Genomic DNA, 19747 nt, shown 5'->3' with positions numbered 1-19747 from the left:
TATCAATTCATTTTCATGCAAGCAATGAGAACCCAACATGGATTTGTATAATTTTAACTCTTCTTGACTAACTGATGAGAAAAAGTGGTATATTGGTATCAATTGGAACTCATTTACTTAAAATTTTTAAATGCTAAAATTTATATTGATTTATTAAGAAAATATTTACAGATTGCCTACTCTATCCCTGTTACAGAGCAGAAACTCGAGATTCAATAGGAAACAAAACAGATGATAATTCTTGCTCTCCAGAAATGTATAATTTAGGATAGAAAAAAAAATGGCTTTATAATTACAAATAATATTAAGTGATGCACAGTGTTAGGAAAATGTATAAGCTAACCTAATCATGGAGTGAATGCAATTTACCCTGAAGAAGTAATATTTATTCTTGTTAATTGGTATTTAAATTTATTATTTTGTGAATTAGCTTTTCATTTTCTTTGCCTATTTTTCAATTGGGGTGTTTGTCTTTTTATAATTAACCACACTAAAAAAATTTAAAGGTGAAATAAATTCAGCATGATACCATGATCCAAAAGTAAAAGCGACATTTTTTAATGCATTGAACTGCTTTCAAGTCAATGAATATATGTGAATTTTATACGCATTTAATGTGGTAATACAATTTTAGACCCTGTTCTTTATCTCTAATAATAATCTGTAATGACTTAATTTGATTAGTTAGTGCTTCCTTGTTTTTATATTCTGTCTTTCTAACCAGAATGTAAGTACAGGAGTGCATGGTTCTTGTCTGATTTGCTCTATGTATCACTAAGGCTTGGCACAAGTTGGCTATTAATAAAATATACACTGGATAATAAAGCCAATGTGTTCAGTGAATACAATTCTGAAATTGAACTTTTTCCAAGATGGTATACTATTACATGCATAGATTAGACATATTGTTCGGTACTTTAACTTTTCCACTTATTTGACAGTGCTTTCAAATATTACATAATTAGCTAATATATTAATTAACACCATGGTGCATATGGATTTTCTTAAATTTTCTTCTGCTTTGTCTCCCTAATGTAGAAAAAATGGATTTTTCTACAGGATTATGTCATCTTGCTTTTCAAAATGTATGTTTTAATTTTACTGTAAGATCTAGGAGTTAATCTATATCTGATGTATTTTTAATGCCCCGCTGTTTTTCACTTTGGTATTCATTAAGAGCATGGTTCTGTTGTGAGGTACCATGTACTAACAATGTGACTTGGGTAAGATCATTTATCCCTTCACATGAGAGAAAACGTAGATGTTAAAAGCATTGGCTCTAGAGTCAAATGGCCTCAGGTTAAATCCAGCTCACTTATCCATACAATGTGATGTTAGATATATTACTGGTCACTAATTTCCATTTCTCTCCTTGGGTGGAGAGAGAAAGTTATGTTTTTCTTCTTTACTGAGGCTGGGTTCGTCAGTTGTGTTTAGCTAATGGAACGTGAGTCATATAGGTCACTTCGGGGCAAAGGCCTGCTGACCCACCTGAGCTTCCCAGCATTCTCGCCTTCCCTGGTCCTCAGATAGTGGAGTGAAGATGATGCAAAGCAGAGGGGAAGAGGGATTCATTTTGTTGTCTTTGTTTACCTGTCCTAATTGGTTCAAAACTTAACCTCCACAGCCTCGTTTTTCTCATCCATAAGGTAAAAATAGTAATTTGTCCATTAGGGGTTTTGATACCAAGCAATTGAAAGGATTATTTTCCATTTTATTAATTGATCATTATATCCATGAAACTTTTTATTCATATGACAATTAAGAAACTGCTCTCCAACTTTCACTTCAAAAATCTAGGCCATTATTTCACAAAAGCTGCAGGGGTATATATGATTCATAGATGAATTTCTCAGGAGGCCACACAAAAGGAGCATAAAGAGATGGCTTTAATTCCCACTTCTGTCTACATCTAACTAATGTGTGACCTTGCACAGGACTTTTTCTTTTTTAACTTTCTGGGTTTCTATTTCCTGATTCCTAAACTAGAGTTAGTATCAATAATCTCATGTAATTATTGCAAGTTCTTTAAAAAGGGGTATATGCAGAAATGCCAGGCATGGTTCCTGGTAGACACCAGTCACTTAAGAAATAGTTCTTCACTTCTCATCTCATAATACTGATACTATTTTTTAAAATATATTTGTATTGCCCTAACCGGTTTGGCTCAGTGGATAGAGCGTCAGCCTGCGGACTGAAAGGTCCCAAGTTCGATTCCATTCAAGGGCATGTACCTTGGTTGCGGGCACATCCCCAGTGGGGGTTGTGCAGGAGGCAGCTAATTGATGTTTCTCATCAATGTTTCTAACTCTCTATCCCTCTCCCTTCCTCTCTGTAAAAAAATCAATAAAATATTATATATATATATATATATATATATATATATATATATATATATATTGATTTCAGAGAGGAAGAGAGAGGGAGAGGGAGAGAGAAACATCAATGATAAGAGAGAATCATTGATTGGTTGGCTGCTTCCTGCACGCCCCACACTGGAGATTGAGCCTGCAACCCAGGCATGTGCCCTGACCTGGAAATGAACTGGGACCTCCTGGCTCACAGGTTGAAGCTCTACCACTGAGTCAGGCCAGCTGGGCAATACCTTCTTTTTTAAGTGTGTACTTAGGCGCAGCTCCTGGAGTGCTATGAGGGAATATTTTATACAAAATGTGTGTTTTGGCAAAACCTTCAGATTTTCAGAACCCACAAGGAACCATAGTTCTTTATGCCTAGACTCAACTGACCCCAGGCAGCATAAGAAATTCTTCTTGAATTAGAAATAAAGCTCTGGCCAGTGTGTCTTGGTTGGTTCGAGTGTTGTCCTGTACACCAAAGAGTGGTGGGTTCAGTTCCCAGTCAGGGCACCATGCCCAGGTTTCTGGTTTGATTCCTGGTTGGTAGGCAACCCATCGATGTTTCTCTCTCCCATCATTGTCTCTCTCTCTCTCTCCCCCCCCCCACCTCTTTCTCCCTTCCTCTCTCTAAACTAACAAAAAACAATTAGAAATAAAACCATTATGACCACCAGAAATGGAAGCTTCTACTACTTTTGTGCCAACATATTGCTTGGTAATTTGAACTTAATTTTAAATGTCCATGTTAATTTTTGTCACACATTTCAAGATTTACTGAATTTTTGTGAATTGCTATGAGAAAACTTTCTGCTTTTATTAAACACATTTTTACAAACTAATATGCCGTTGCTACTTAGCATAATCATCTTTTTTAAATGCATATGTTTGGAATGGATATTACCTTAAAATAGGAATCCCATCGTTAATCTCAATAACACCTTATAGATATAATGGGTTTTGTAAATTTGCCCATAGTGGTTGGAATCGCCATAACCATTAAACACTGTGCTCTCGACTTGTAATTAGCTTTGCAATGATAGTTTCTGCTCTCATCTTGCCCTGTCACCTCCAGAAGTTTCTGAATGTGTGGTAAAAGGCATTCAAACACAGCACTGTTTTATGACCCTATATCACAAAAGCCGAAATTGAGGATATTGTGGGCTCTGCCATCATGGTTTCTGCCCACTATTGTTACCATTCATATTTGGACCAATCTGGTCTTAGATGTCAGTTTCCTTTGCAGTGTGGATCAGTTCTTTCTAGAAAGAATACTAGGTATCCCCTCACTCTTGCCATATAGGGTAAGAGTTCAATGTTTGCATTTATTAGTTTGTTGGATATCCACTGAAGCCCACTATGATGGAATAAGCAGGCTAAACACTAGAAATATCTGGTGCAGAAATCATTCAAATCCAAAGCTTATGAACTTTGAGTGGATATGTCAAGGATAGCTCTAGAAAATCCATTCTTTGGACTGAGCCTTACAGAATGAGGCATTTTCAAATAAATGAAGGAGAATAACTTTCTAGGGAGAGGGAAATGTGTGTAAAAATAGATAAAACATGAATATAATGCATTTGGGGAACTGTGAATAGATCAAGATGATAAGAGCATGAGTAGCTTATTTGTAAGGAAATGGCTAGGACCAAAGACTGATAGCAGCCAAGAGACAGATTAGAGATTGCTCTATAGAAAATGCTAAGAAATTTAGATTTCATGGTTTATGCAGTATGGAGCTATTCAAGACTTTAGAGGAGGGAAGTAATATGATGGTTGTTGTTTTTTAACTTTTAAAAAGATTACTCAGTAAGAGTGTGAAAGATATAGTGAACGGGGGGCATCAGGGACAGATAAAAACTTGTGTAATAATCCAGAAGAAAGATAATGTCTGGACCATGTTTGGAGTAGAGATAAAGACAGGGAAGGGGAGCATATATACAGAGTTAGAGAGGTATAAGTAAGGTTTGATATAATAGGAAAGATGGAGAGGCAGTAGTTTGACGCCCATACTGAATGGCTTAATAAAAAGAGGAGAGCCCACGTGGTTTGGCTCAGTTCAGTGGCTGAGCATCAACCTATGAACCAGGAGGTCACAGTTCAAATCCCAGTTGGGGCATAGGTCAGGGTTGCCAGCTCAGTCCCCAATGTGGGCGTGTAGGAGGCAGCCAATCAATGATTCTCTCTCATCATTGATGTTTCTATTTGTCTCTCCCTCTCTTCCTCTCTGAAATCAGTAAGTATATATAGTTTTTAAAAAAGAGGAGATATTAACTAGGATAACATCGGGGAAAAATGTTACAAGAGTTTTGTTTTGCTTTATTTGGTTTTGTTTTTATTCTTCTTTCTGTAGTAGATTACAAAGATAAGCATGAATGGTGTCTTGCATCCCTGAATTATACATATTGCTTCTCCAATCAAGAAATAGAATCTATGTATTCCTCCCTTAACCTGAGCTAGCCTCATAACTTGCTTTGAGCTATAGATGTGGCAGAAGTAATAATATGCTTATGAGTCCAATTGCTTCCACATTTGCTTTCATGAAGACCTGAGGCATCATGTAATGATAGAGAATCTTTATGATGTAAGGAGAGAAGAGAGAGAGAGAGAGAGAGAGAGAGAGAGAGAGAGAGAGAGAGAGAGAGAGAGAGAGAGAGACTAACTCCTAGATGGGCCAGCCACACACCCCCCACCAATGAAGACAGAAAATAGGTGAATGATACCGTCTTGAATACTTCAAGTCAAATGTCCCCAAATCAACATCACATGTAGCACAAACAGCATCCAAATTGAGTGTTTCCCATGAGCAAATACATTGTTCTGTTCTAAGCTTTTTAATTTTGGAATAGACTTTTTTTTGGTGTGCACTAATTGATAACCAACAGTACCTTCCTTCCTCCCTCCTTCTCCCTTCCTTTCTTTCTTCATTCTTTAATTTTTTCTGAGACAAGATGATAGATATGTGAAAAAAGAAAACATTGTGATAACTGAGTTACTTAGAACACAATTTCCAAAAGGAGACCAACAGTTCCTATTCTTTCTCTTTGAACAAATATCTATGCTGTAAATTCCCTCCTATAATCTCTAAAGCAGACCAAACAGATCCCATAAAACAGCATCCATACAAGAAATTCACAAGCTGCAAGTCTCCAATATTCATGAGAAAACCCTTTGTAATGTGGATTTTCATTTGATATGTAAACAAATCACAATTATGTATGAATAATATCTTTATTCAAGTAAATAACAACTCATCTCTAGAAGGAAAACTACAACCTACAAGAGAGGAGTTAAGGACAAGAAGATTATTTTTGTTCTTATATATGCTATTGTCATGGTTTACTGATTACTCATTACAGCTGCAGAAATGCAAACTGTGAAGCTGACTTTTTCCCATTAGTGAATAACTTGTAAATGGCCTTTAGTATCTTTAAAATTACATAGGAATGTTTTTAGACATTGAAGTTAATAATCATGTTTTTAAAATCAGAAAGGTTTAACTAACATATATCTTTGGGTTAATTTATTACTTAAATATTTCATTTATAATATCCCACCCTCTCCACTAAGCCAGTAGCTTTAGCATGGTGGTTATTTTCTGTAAATGTCAACCCTATTCATAAGATGTTCTGTCATTTGCTTTAAGGAAAACACATTTGAAAGAACATTTTCATTATGGAGGAAGAAAGCAAGAGGTTATCAGAATCTGCCTGGGGAACTTTTAATAATTATTCCCACACCCACTAGTGGCAGAAGTGGGCATTTATTTGCAATACATCCACAGCTTGACTGTACAGCCCCCACAACCACTTTGAGACATATTGTAATAGAAGGAGGAGGGGTGCTCAGTGTTCCCTTTTAAAATTAATTACTTTTGTTTTCATTATGTTATCATCTGAATAAGTGTCAAGGATTTTAGCCTCCCTCAAGTCTCTCTTATCTGAGTAAAAACAACCTGTCCAAATTCATTTTCTACCCCAAATACCTATGTCAGCTTTGGTTAACAGCTTCCTATACCTTGATTTTTTTTCTTCCACCAGTTCCAACCAATTTATTCCCCCTCAATTTCAAGGACTCAATCATATCCTGCCTCTTTTTCTTTTTTTCAACACAGCCATCACAGCAAATATTAACCTTCCTGCTCTATTAATTTCTAAAGCCTTACTCTTTCCTCACAGTAAAATTATTTGCAAAATAAAATACTCAGACCAACAATCTTCTAAACCCTTCTCTATTTTTCTGGCCGGTGAAATGGAGTATAGTATTTCTACAAAGCAGGAATTCAGTCGATTCCTAGCATTGGAAGGATGAGAAAGCTAGAATACTTATTGACAAAATACTTGGGTTTTCTGTGTGACCTTGGGCATGAACCTGAACTTTCAGGCTCATGTGTAGAATCAAGACTGGTTTCTAAGAGCCCTTTCAGATTTAATGTTTTATGTTTTATAATCTCTGAGACTTTTCTGCTGGAGTTCATCTGTGTGCTCTGCCATGTCATGCTGTATCAACACGTGTTAAAATAACATTTACTAGTATTAAGTCTCTATAATATGACGGACCTACTTTGTGGTATTAGAGAAAGAATACAAATGGAAGCAAGAAGGACTCTATTCTCAAGAATTTTAAATTCTAGTGGAGAGGTCCGTGGAGGAGACACATGATAAACTAAACAACCAAATTAATAATCATAATAATCACCCAGGGGTAAGGATGCTATACTGTAATGATGGATTCCTGCGTGCTTATTTTAGGATGAGTGGCAGGAAAGTTTCCCCGAGAAGATGTCATTTGGGCAAATTTCTGTGTGATAAAATGTTCATGTTAGCCATGCAAAGAGTGGGGAAAGGACATTCCAGATCAGACAAAGATTCTAAGGCCCTGTTAGAATAATAAAAGGTAAAAAGGTAAACGGTGGAAGCTGGAGCATCATCCAGGAGATGAGGATACTAGAGAAGGTCAAGTTAAAACAGGAACCAGATCAATACATAGAGCTGTAAGTTAATATAAAAGGACTTTGCCTTTCTTTCAGGTGTGATAGGGAGAGTGACATTACTCAAAGAGCTCACTTTGAATAATAATCATTGTGTGCCAATAATCATTTTCCCCCTAAATAATAATACCAGGAAGTGCTTTTAGGAAAAGATTTAATACCTATGAGTGTTATCCTATCACACCAGAGTAATTTCAGTCCAGATATCTGACATCTGGAGTATATTATTAATATTGTTTTTGGCTTCATAAGTTAAAGGATGGGAGGGGTTGTTTAATTATATCCTCTTACAGATTTGAAAAAAAATTGAATGGATTTAAATTATTAAATGATAGCATTCTTCAACTTCAAGGCAATTAGGTTGCAGCTATTTTTTCACATATACACACTTAAAAATGAATATTTTTTTCAGATAAAGAGTTAACTACCTTTTCTTAGACCTCAGACACCAAGGATTATATAGCACTTTTATCTTTGAATTCACATAATTAATAATTAAAACTATTTATTAGTTCATTTTATAATGACTAAAAGTAAAGTTGATATTACTTCTCATGTTTTTTGGAAAACATAGGTTTCCACACAATATATATCCAGAGTAAGAGAAACTATTCTTAGGAAGCCTCTGAAATATTTACCATGTATATTGTCTTAGCTTCCACTACCAGGGTTGATTCTTAAAATTTGTTTAGATATTTATTACAGCTTCACCTCATTGCAAAAAAGATTTAATTGTCTTTTCATTGTCTGTACCCAAAGGTGAGTAGCAAAATATAGATCTATAGCTTGACTGTATATGAGAAAAATAAAAAAACCTTAAAAAGTGTAAGATTATATATGCTGTCTATATGACAATTTTGAGAATCACCATAAAATATTTATCCTGGGGATGTTTAAGTTTTAGCAAATTGATCAACAAGATGAATTGAGCACCTATTAAAGCTATAAATTAGGTGTTTGATTGAAGATAATGAGTAAAGAATTGTTTAAGTCACAGCCTGTCTTCTAACAGCTTTGTAATATTATTGGAAAGATAAAAAAAAAAACAACACTAAAAATATAGGAGTCATAGCACTAGATGGAATGGGAATCAAGAGGTCTGATTTTAATCTCAAGTAACTAAAATGCTCATGACCTTTGTTTGCTCAGCTATAAAAACAAACCAAACAAAGTAACTAAAGTTTAAGGCTCTAATATTCTCAGGGTTTCATAAGATAATTAGATCATTCAAATGTATTGACATTAACCGCAGCCTTGGCAGATTGACATATCTAGGAAAACACACTCATTGATTTCAGCAATGTGACTGAATTATCAGACATCCCATACTGTCATATTCAAACTTTAACTATAAAAATGGAAATATGATTATCAAATTGGTTAATATTTTAAAATATATTTTAATTAATTTCTGAGAGGAAGAAAGAGGGAGAGAGATAGAAATATCAATGAAGAGAGAGAATCATTGATTGGCTGCCTCCTGCACATTCACACTGGGGATCGAGCCCCCAACTTGGGCATGTGCCCTAATCGGGAATTGAACCATGACCTCCTGGTTCATAGGTCAACACTCAACTACTGAGACATGCCAACCAGGCATAATGGTTAATATTTTTTAAAAAGGAGGAGAAGGAGAACAAGAAGGGGAAAAAAGTTTTTTTATCAAAAATGCACAGACCAAAGACCTTACTCCTGAAGATTCAAATTTATTAGGATATTTTCTTTATTATTTGTTTTAAAACTCAAATAAAAATCCTGACACATGCTATGACTTATTATCTCCAAGGGGATTTTTGTTGGCAGTTGGTGTTTATATTTGAAGTGGATTTCATTACTCAGAGGGTATATTTAAGATACAGAGCGTGGCTTTTGGTGGCGTGTGTCTATGAGACAGAGTTCTTTAAGTCTATTGCCTGGACAGTTTTTCTGTATGGACTACTAAGAGAGAAATGTTAGTGTTCCACCAAATAATGACATTCATTAGGCAGGAATCCTCTGCTTTAAAGCAATAATTTTAATTAGCACAAAATTATGCAAAGATCAGTTTATATAAATGACTTCTTGATTTGCAATAAGGAAGTAGTAATGTCCTCAGTTACCCATATCCAGAGTTGTATCATGAAGTAGCAATTCAAAATAGAAAATAAAAGCATTTGATTTTATCATTAGTTTCAAGATATTCCTTAGATATTAAGATAATTTGGTATAGAAACTCCAAGTCCCCTCCACTCTATTTGTCTTAGATGGAAAATAATAAAAAAGTTGTAGGCAAAATACAATCATACTACATTTCTTAGAGTCTCTGAAAGATGAAAAGAGCAAGTTCTGATCCACCACTTAAATATAAAATGGTTTTAAGATAACAGACACAACTAAAACAGCAAACAATCTGGAAAGAATATTCCAGGAAATGGGGCAGAAATTTAATGTAATTATTACATAAGCGAAACATGTAAAATTGTACACAATAACATTAAAAATAAATGCTTAAATAAGCAAGAAAAAATATATGTGATAAAAATATATAATAAATTTGAAAAAAAGATTTTGGTAAACTAGTAACCCTGTTTTAATGAAATAAGTAGGCCTTTAAATAAGAAATAACTCTTTTATAATAAATATGCTAAATACCATTCCTAATACTGGTGAAATATATGAAGTTGGTATTGTCATATACAGCAGCAATTTTCAGCCCATGTGCTGCAGCACAGTGGTGTGCCACAAGAATTTTTAAAACATGTAATATCTGACCATTTAGGGGCACTGACCTCTTTTCCCTTAGATCAGTGCTTCTCAACCTTTCTAATGCCGCGACCCTTTAATACAGTTCCTCATGTTGTGGTGACCCCCAACCATAAAATTATTTTTGTTGCCACTTCATAACTGTAATTTTGCTACTGTTAATGAATCATAATGTAAATATCTGTGTTTTCTGATGGTCTTAAGCCAGGGGTGGGCAAACTTTTTGACTCGAGGGCCACAATGGGTTCTTAAACTGGACCGGAGGGCCAGAACAAAATCATGGATGGAGTGTTTGTGTGAACTAATATAAATTCAAAGTAAACATCATTACATAAAAGGGTACGGTCTTTTTTTTTTTAATTTCAATAGTTTTATTCATTTCAAACATTTTAACAAGAAGAATGTAAACACTAATTATTATAATTTGGAACTTCAAAAAATGGAGGAATCATAGCACAATAACATACCTTATATTGAAGATGGCAAAGGCAAAATAAAATTGCCTAACAAAGGAAAGGTACAAAAGCCTTTCAAATTAAACTTAAATATAATAAAATAATTTAAAACTAAAACAAATAGAAAAGAACAAAATGTGTAAACAATAAATTAAACATTTTCTTTAGTGCAACTTCCAAATTATGCCTGGGACGTAGATGTAGATGGCAATGTAGACTGGGTTGAAAGGTTTTTGGTCTTTAAAACATCAACTTCAGTGGGAACAGTGTTGTTGGTCTCCTTTTTAGCTAATGCTCTGATACTGTGCTCTCCAGGGGCGTGTCTCCCTACATCACCACGATAACGTGTCTACGCATTCCCAGGGTGATGTCGGGGGACGAGTCCGCGGGCATTACAAGGAGCCTCTGGAAGATTGAGAGGTTGTTCCTTCTACTGAATGGGCGGATATAAATCCTCCAACTCAGAAGAAGGAGCTGCGGCTGTGTTTCCCGACGTTGCCATGTTAACACTGCTGCTGGTGAAGGAGCGGAGGGGAGAGCAAGAGAACCCTCCACTCTTTTGGCTCCGTGGGCCGGATAGAACAGCCGAACGGGCCGGATCCGGCCCACGGGCTGTAGTTTGCCCACGGCTGACTTAGGCTCTATAGCAGTGGTTCTCAACTTGTGGGTTACAACCGACAGGTTGAAAACCACTAGCAGGGTCGCCTAAGACCATCGGAAAACACAGATATTTACATTACGATTCATAACAGTAGCAAAATTACAGTTATGAAGTAGCAACGAAAATAATTTTATGGTTGGGGGTCACCACAACATGAGGAACTGTATTAAAGGGTCGTGGCATTAGAAAGGTTGGGAACCACTGCCTTAGATTGTCAAATAAGAAAATTACAACTGCCAATACAATAGCCATCCAGTGGGAATGAATCAAAATTACACCTTTTTTCTTTTGTCAGACTGGCAAAAAAAAAAAAATATATATATATATATATATATATATATATATATATATATATATATTTGTTGTGCCACGGAATTTTCATAATTAGTATATGTGCCATGAGATGAAAAAGGTAAAAAGGTTGAAAATCACTGATATAAAGGTTAGCAAGTGCCAGGAAAAACTCATGATATTTTTGGAAAGTAAATTCACCATGCATTTTAAAAGCCATGAAACAGGGTACATGTTTTGCCTTCCAGTTCATTAGGATTATGTCAAAATAATAATCAAAGAAATTTAAATATTGCAAAAGATAATTATGAATATAGTATAATTTAAAACATGCATGTCAAAGTCAGAAACATCCACACCTGTAGAAAAATTTTATGAGTTCATTTCAGCCAAATTGACAATCTGCGCGGGGAGCAAGATCTCAAGTGCTCCAAGAAGAACTGTTTTGCAGCTTTCTTTATGCATTTGAAATTAGGAAGGAAACATACATGAAATTAGCAAGATAGGAATTGGATACAGGATAATTAACAAGATTATGGCTCTCGTAAGGGTTATCACCCCCTTGGAGGCATAGTACCTCTAGTATTACAAAGGTGTGATAACCTACAGTATATGCACAACAATAATGGACAGGACTGGCTTACAGCAAAGATAAACCCTTTACTTGGAAGTTATATGCCTGGGGCATGACTACCCACTATGACCTGCTCTCAGAAATTTATGATAAGATTATCCTGTTAGATTGTTTTACATGGGACCTCTTTTTTTCATCCACACATGTGGCCAGCCGGCATGGCCATGGCATATTCAGCCCCACATTGGGCGCCTTATGTGCCGCGCCAGCTTAGCCAGGTTCAGTGACTCTGAGAGGGGATGGTGAAGGATTGAGAAAAGACAGACAAGAGAAGAAAGCTGGGTCTGGGTGGGACGCTGTCCTCTCTAATGGAGAGCTAGCAACAGCGCCATGGACTACAAGCCATGTCTTTATTTTATAGCCAGATTCCAGGAGGCAAAGTAAGGGCATGGTCAAGATGTTTACAACATTCTCGTGCGTTTCAATCCTACTCAATTACATGCATCTGAATTCTATCAAGCCCACATCACTCAGGCACATGGGGCCACGTGCTCGGACCATAGGTTCAAGCTTACAACTATAGCTGTTGGCTGTAATTGTGCTGGGAGGGTTCTGCCCTCCAAGCTGGGACTTGCAGGTGGCAATGAGAGGACTGTGCCCTCTCATTAGTCCAAGGCTTGAACCTGTCCAAACACTGTAGCTGCTCTCCACACACACATATAATGGAATGTCCAGTAAAGACACCAAAAGTAAACATCTGAGCATTCTATTAGTAACTATCTGCCAAATTAGTTGTTGCTACAGATAGCATCTAGATGAGAACTGATGCGGACATATGAACAATGATCATGCTAGGGTTATGGTATCATGTCAGACTCTCTGTCCCCATTCTCCATGTTCTCCTTAGTTTTGTCCTATATTTATGTTTGATAAGGTTGACAAGCATGGGAAGAGAGTAGAGGTTCCAGGTGGTGTATTCAATATATTCACTCACTGTATGGGTGAGAGAGAAAGGGAATGAGCACATTTCTTAGAACTTTATAGAGCTGTCAAACTGGTCAGAAATCCTTTGCTGAAATGTAGTGTGAGCCTTTTCTTGGTTTCTTTTTTTATTGTTCTATCACCTGCGGATTTGGCCTAACAAAATTATGATGATTCACTGTTATGCTGCAGAGCAGTTTATAATGGATACAGAAAAATCTTAATAATGTTTGGAGCTTGGGGGTCTGTGAGTAACAATGGGAAATTGCTTCTGAGACCACAGTGAAATGTGAACCTCATTTAGAGAGACTGTGCGGGGGGATACTACCGTTAAAAGCAATTGAAATACAGTATTTAGTGTGACAGGTCATCAAAGAAGTTAAAAAATGCATTTAGCTCATCCAGGTGTGCAGCATTTACTCAATTTTAAGCGACTGTTAGTAAGCAAAGCACATATTGTATTATGCTTTTTGGTGTTTTCATTATTTGTTTAGGGGACCAGGTAGAAATATTCTCTTGAAAGAGAAAGTGTTTAAAACACTCATAAAAATAAACCAAGTTAAATATCACTCTGCCAGGTAAAGTTTAGTATTAATATTCAACAGGAAGTGAAGCTCAGAGAGACAGTTATATCCGTCATTGGATGAATAGAAAACCAACTCTACATGTATTCAAAGCCTCAGTTCAAAATGAGGCTACACCTCTGGTTTAAGGTGTTTCTAGCTGAATTTGGAAGATTGTCCTTCTTGGGCAAGTTTATGCAATAACTGCTAAGGTGTGCAAATACAAGAGGAGAAAGAATTCAATTTAATTTTCTATTAGATATTTCTCAATTGCATATTTCACACATGTCTAGTCTTTGGGCCCAAGATGAAAATTGATGATTCTATCAAGTGGATGGAAATTTTATAATTTACAAACAAATGTGGAGTTAGACTCTCAATACCAGAGGATTTTGTCTTTTCAGTTGTTGGCAAGGTCAACAGTAAAAATCTTTCTGAAGCTAATTTTGCAAATACATATGGGAACAGAGAAGTGAAATAGCTTGTTTAAATTTATATGTCTAATTATAGTAGAAGGGGGACTAGAAGTTTTCTTTTTTTCTTTTCAAACTGAGGTAAATAACATATAATATTAAATTTACCATCCTAACTATATTTTTAATTTATTTCAGAGAGGAAGGGAGAGGGAGGGAGAGATAGAAAATCAATGATGAGAGAAAAATCATTGATCAGTTGCCTCCTCCATGCCCCCTTCTGGGGACCAAGCTGGAAATCCAGGCATGTGACCTCCTGGTTCATAGGTTGATACTCAACCATCAAGCAACACTCGCTGGGTCATCTTAACTATTTTTAAGTGTACAGTTCAATCATGTTAAGTGTTTCACATTGTTTGCAACATGTCTCTATAACTTTTTCATTTTGCAAAACTGAAGCTCTATACTCATTAAACACTAATCCCCCTTCTCCCCACACAGCTCTTGGCAACTGTCTTCCCACTTTCAGTTTCTATTATCTGGACTACTTTAGATACTTTATGTGAGTGGAATCATACAACATTGGTCCTTTTTCATCCCTACAGTTTTCCAGTGTGGGTTTCCCAGTGACTGATTCAATTTGGATCCATATGGATCCTTACAACAATAACAAATAAATAACCACCTTTGAGAAACAAAACAATACCAAAACAAAGCAACATTTTTCTATTTGGTTTAGAAAATAATTGAAACATAGCATCTGAAATGCTGATTTATTCAACAAAATATATTTTGGGGTAGTACATGACTTCAACTGATAGATTAGGTCTCGGTATTTAAGGAAGATTAAAATAAATATATCCCACTTTTGCGTTGTGCCAGGAATAAAAACCTTTTAAAATACTTTATTGATTTTAAAGTAAGCTTAATGTATTTTAACTGAGCATAGAGACTGGAGGGAGAATGCAACTAATGATGGATATTTTAATAATGTTTTCATGAAACATTAAAATAGGTCTTAGTTCCACTCATCTTTCACGATGACAATATTCCTTGCTATATTAATCTTAAAATAAGCTTGATGTATTTTAATCCTGTGTGAAGGTTTCAAATATGCATTGTAATGTACTTTAGTAAAATATATAAATGATGACATCGCTGTAAACAGTACTCTATGCATAAAAATACTGCTGAGCTCACTGGCCATTAGAGAACTGAGGTTAGCAACTATCTTGCAAGCTTGGAAAGAGCCCTCCTCCTTTTTGTCAGACTAAACATTTCCAAATCTGCCCTGCTTTGGCAAAACTAGACTGTCTCCCACACTGTGAGAATTTGTAATTAGAGTTTATTTAGAAAACATATTAAGTGCTATTAGAGAGCTCTTCTGCAAGCACTAATGAATATACTGTATTTAACCACCATCAGACAGATCAAATACAAGAGACTAATGTTCTAAAGTAAGCAATTTTCAATAATGAGAATGTACTCATAATTACTGTGGTCATTATAAGGAACAGACTTATTCTGTGTCATTCATATTTAACTGAATTTTTAACTTCTCACCAGTGACATAGTTGAATTGTAGCTGTTAAAGCAGACTTCTAGCAGATGACCTTTAGGAACGTTGTGTGCATTTTAATGGCAGAAAAGTGAGTTTGAAAAGAACAAGTATTATCTGATTGTGTGAAAGACTTTCCACAAAGAGTTGACTGCTAAATATTTGGGAGATCTACGTCTGATCTTCAAAAGATCATTGTAAGCTTATTCAAGAAAGTGACCTCTGCATCTGGACGGCTGGGCCGGATAATACCAAAAGGGTGTAGCTAAACTCAGGTTATGGGAGAGGTCAGGCTGTGTATGAAGATGATAGAACTAGTCGGGGATGGATCAGAGGAAAAGGACTGCTGAGAGGAATAGAACACCCTCCAGGACACCATTTCCTTTCCGGGGAAATCAAGGTCAAATTGGTAAAAAAAAATTATAATCCTTGTATTTATTTTTATTTTTTTCTTTTTCAACCGCAGTTTACATTCATTGCCTTTCTGCACCAGTTTCAGATGTATAGTCAAGTGACTGGAAATTACTCACTCTACAGAGTGGTTCCCCCCTCTGCCCCAAGCACCCACTTGGCCCCATACCCAGTTATCTCGACATTATTGACTATATTCCTCACACTGAAATCTGCATCTCTGTGGTTATTCTGCAACTACCAATTTGTACTGCTTAATCCCTTCACCTTTTTCACCCAGGTCTCCAAACCCCTCCCCTCTGACAGTGGTCAGTCTGTTCTCTATCTGTAAACCTATTTCTATTTTGTTTGTTTCTTTTGTTCACTGGATTCCACATATAAGTGAAATCGTCTGGTATTTGTTTTTCTCTGACTGGCTTATTTCACTAAGCATAATACCTGCTTGGTCCATCCATACTGTTGTAAAAGGTAAAATTTCCTTCTTTTTTATAGCTGAGTATATTCCATTGTATGACCCAGCAATCCCACTTTGGGGAATATAGCCAAAGAAACCCAAAACACTTATTGGAAAGAATATATGCACTCTTATGTTTATTGCTGTGTTATTCATAATAGCCAAGATTTGAAAGCAACACAAATGCCCATCAGCAGGGGAGTGGATAGAAAAGCAGTGGAGGGTAAGATTCTTTGCAAGCACAGGAGTAAGTAGTACACACAAAGCTTCATGCAAAGATAGCCCGGTCCACTCAAAAGTTCTTGAAACAAAATATGCTTTTTTTCTAACTGAGGCATTTATCATCGGACCCTTGTGGGTCTCTAAATGTTCTGTAGGATTGCTTATTAATGCTGGACTCCAGGTCTGAGTCGCCATGTTACACCAGAATGGAAAGTCTGACATGGGGGCTAGAAGAGAACTGTGGCTCCAGGAGCTCTAAAATATTGGTCAGGGAGGACGTCATTTTTTTCTCTTTTTGGATAATTCATTCATATATTTCTAATTTATTCTTCCTGGGTTTGATCTAGGTCTGAGGCCCATATAATCATAATGGCATCATAAAATTTTCATGCTAAGAGGGACTGTTAGTAACAGGTTGGTCTGTACTTTTCACTTTAGAGAGTATTGCTCTCAAATACTAGTACAGGTATTCCCAGACCTAAAAAACAAGTTTCTGTCAATTCACTGACCCTTCTTTATTATGTTATCTTTCTCTAAGAGATGAGAGCAATAAAAGGTATTAAAAAAAGCTTAGACATGAGCATGAGACTCAGTTCTCTAAATGTCACAGCTCTTAGATCAGATCTTAATGAAAAAGGAAATATGCATATGGGCAATGGCTGAAAAACTTAAACATATGGAAAATAGGTCAATGAAATCTTCTCTAGAGCAAAAATTATAATAGTACAAAGAACTCTTTTGAACATACAGTTATGCTTGTTTGAAGCAAAACCATTTACTAAAATGATTATTCAAATAAGTCGCATATTGCAAAGAAATTGCTCAGATAGGTTCAAAAAATGTGAATTTAGCATATCTTCATTGTTGTACACTATACAACAGCATACTTGTAAAAGGAAGTGGAAACCTTACGGCAAAACTGTTTTAAGAAGCTAAGGGACACTGCAGAAACTACTCCAATTGTACCATCCTATCTAGTAATAGACTAATATGCAAATTGACCGTACCTCTGCTACACCCACAAGCCATGCCCACAAGCCAATCAGGAGTGAATATGCAAGTAAACCCAACCAAGATGGCTACAGCCACAGAGAGCAGGAGGGAGGCTTGGGTTTCCCCAGCAATGGAGGAAGCCAAGCTTTCCGCCTGCCTTTGCTGGCCTAGGCCTCCACTCAAGGCTACAAAGTTTCAATGATAGAAGATACATAAACCCAAACAGAAATGGCGGCAGCCCTGGAGCTGAAAAGAGCAGGAGGCTAGGGTTACCCGCAGCAATGGAGGAAGCCAAGCTTCTGCAGCCCTGGCCTGCTTTGGCCTCTGCTTAAGGCTACAAAGTTTCAATTATAGAAGATACATAAATCTCAACAGAAATGGCTGCCGCCTCGGAGCAAGCAGAAGGCTTGTCTCTGCTCCAGGCTACAAAGTTTTAATTGCAGAAGATAAATAAACCCCAGATACCAGGGCCTCTGCTTGGGTCACCAGGGGGCGTGGCTGGCCTGCAAACCACCACAGGCCCCTCTCTCAGGCCGCCCCATGCCCCAAGGGAACCCCCACCCTGATCTGGGACACCCTTCAGGGCAAACCAGCTGGCCCCCACCTGTGCACCAGGCCTCTATCCTATCTAATAAAAGAGTAATATGCAGATTGACCATCACTCCAACACACAAGATGGCTGCCCCCATGTGGTCAAAGATCCTGCCCCCATGTGGACACAAGATGGCCACCACGAGATGGCCAGCAAGGGAGGGCAGTTGGGAGGGACCAGGCCTGCAAGGGAGGGCAGTTGGGGGAGATCAAGCCTGTAGGGGAGGGCAGTTAGGGGTGACCAAGCCAGCAGAGGAGGGAAGTTGGGGGTGAACAGACCTGCAGGGAAAGGCAGTTGGGGGGGACCAGGCCTGCAGGGGAGGGCAGATAGGGGTGACCAGGCCTGCAAGGGAGGGCAGTTGGGGGGGACCCAGGCCTGCAGGGGAGAGCAGTTGGGGGGGACCAGGCCTGCAGGGGAGGGCAGTTAGGGGTGACCAGGTTGGCAGGGGAGCACTTAGGCATCAATCAGGTTGGCAGGGGAGTGGTTAGGGGGTGATCAAGCTGGCAGGCAGAAGCGGTTAGGGGCAATCAGGAAGACAGGCAGGCGAGCAGTTGGGAGCCAGCAGTCCTGGATTGTGATAGGGATGTCCGAATGCCCGTTTAGGGCATTCGGACATCCCTCGAGGGGTCCCAGATTGGAGAGGGTGCAGGCTGGGCTGAGGGACACCCTCCCCCCCCCCCATGCACGAATTTCATGCACTGGGCCTCTAGTTTTATGTATAAAGAAATTAAAACCAATTGTTCTAGGTCTCACCCAGCCGGCGTATAAACCTGAGTCCCCTGAAGTCATGCTGAAACAAATGTACCAGTGCATTTCTTTTCAAAGAATAAAAATGAAGAGGAGGAGTATGTAGGAAGGAAAACACTATAATGTAGGAGCAAGGAGGGTAGGATCAATACTAGGACTTTGATAAAATGGAAGGACCTGAAAAATACCAAAGATCAAGAAAATCATGTTGAGAAAGTTAAGGCAAAAGGCATAGGGAGTTCTTAATTGAGGCTGTTCTGAAGAAAAGCAAAATCAGTACAAGTGGAAATAAAGTGCAGGACTGCCAATTCTCTGTGTGGGCAGAAACACTTTTCTCTGCACCCGGATCAAAGTGTAAGAAACACCAGATACTAACAAGAGTCAGGCTCAGAGCCTCTGAATTTGAATGCCAGTCCTGGCTGGAGTAGAAATGCATAGCATACTTGAGTCTAAAATCAGAGGCTTGGGAAATCAAAACCCCCAAATTCTACCCATTACTAAATACCAAACTAGAAACATGATATATTAAAGAAAAAAAGTTTGCCCTGCTTGGTTTGGCTCAGTGGATAGAGCATCAGCCTGAGGACCGAAGGGTCCCAGGTTTGATTCTGGTCAAGGGCACCTACCTTGGTATGTTGCAAACTGGATCTCCACATGCAGGGGGCAACCAATCAATGTGTCTCCCTCACATTGATATTTCTGTCTCTCCCCCTCCCTCCCACTCTCTCTAAAAATAAATGGAAAAA

Source organism: Plecotus auritus (genome assembly GCF_963455305.1).
Source record: "Plecotus auritus genome assembly, chromosome: 7".
Lineage (NCBI taxonomy): Eukaryota > Metazoa > Chordata > Mammalia > Chiroptera > Vespertilionidae > Plecotus > Plecotus auritus.
The sequence above is the reverse complement of the archived record's forward strand: the minus strand, read 5'-3'. Positions refer to the sequence as shown.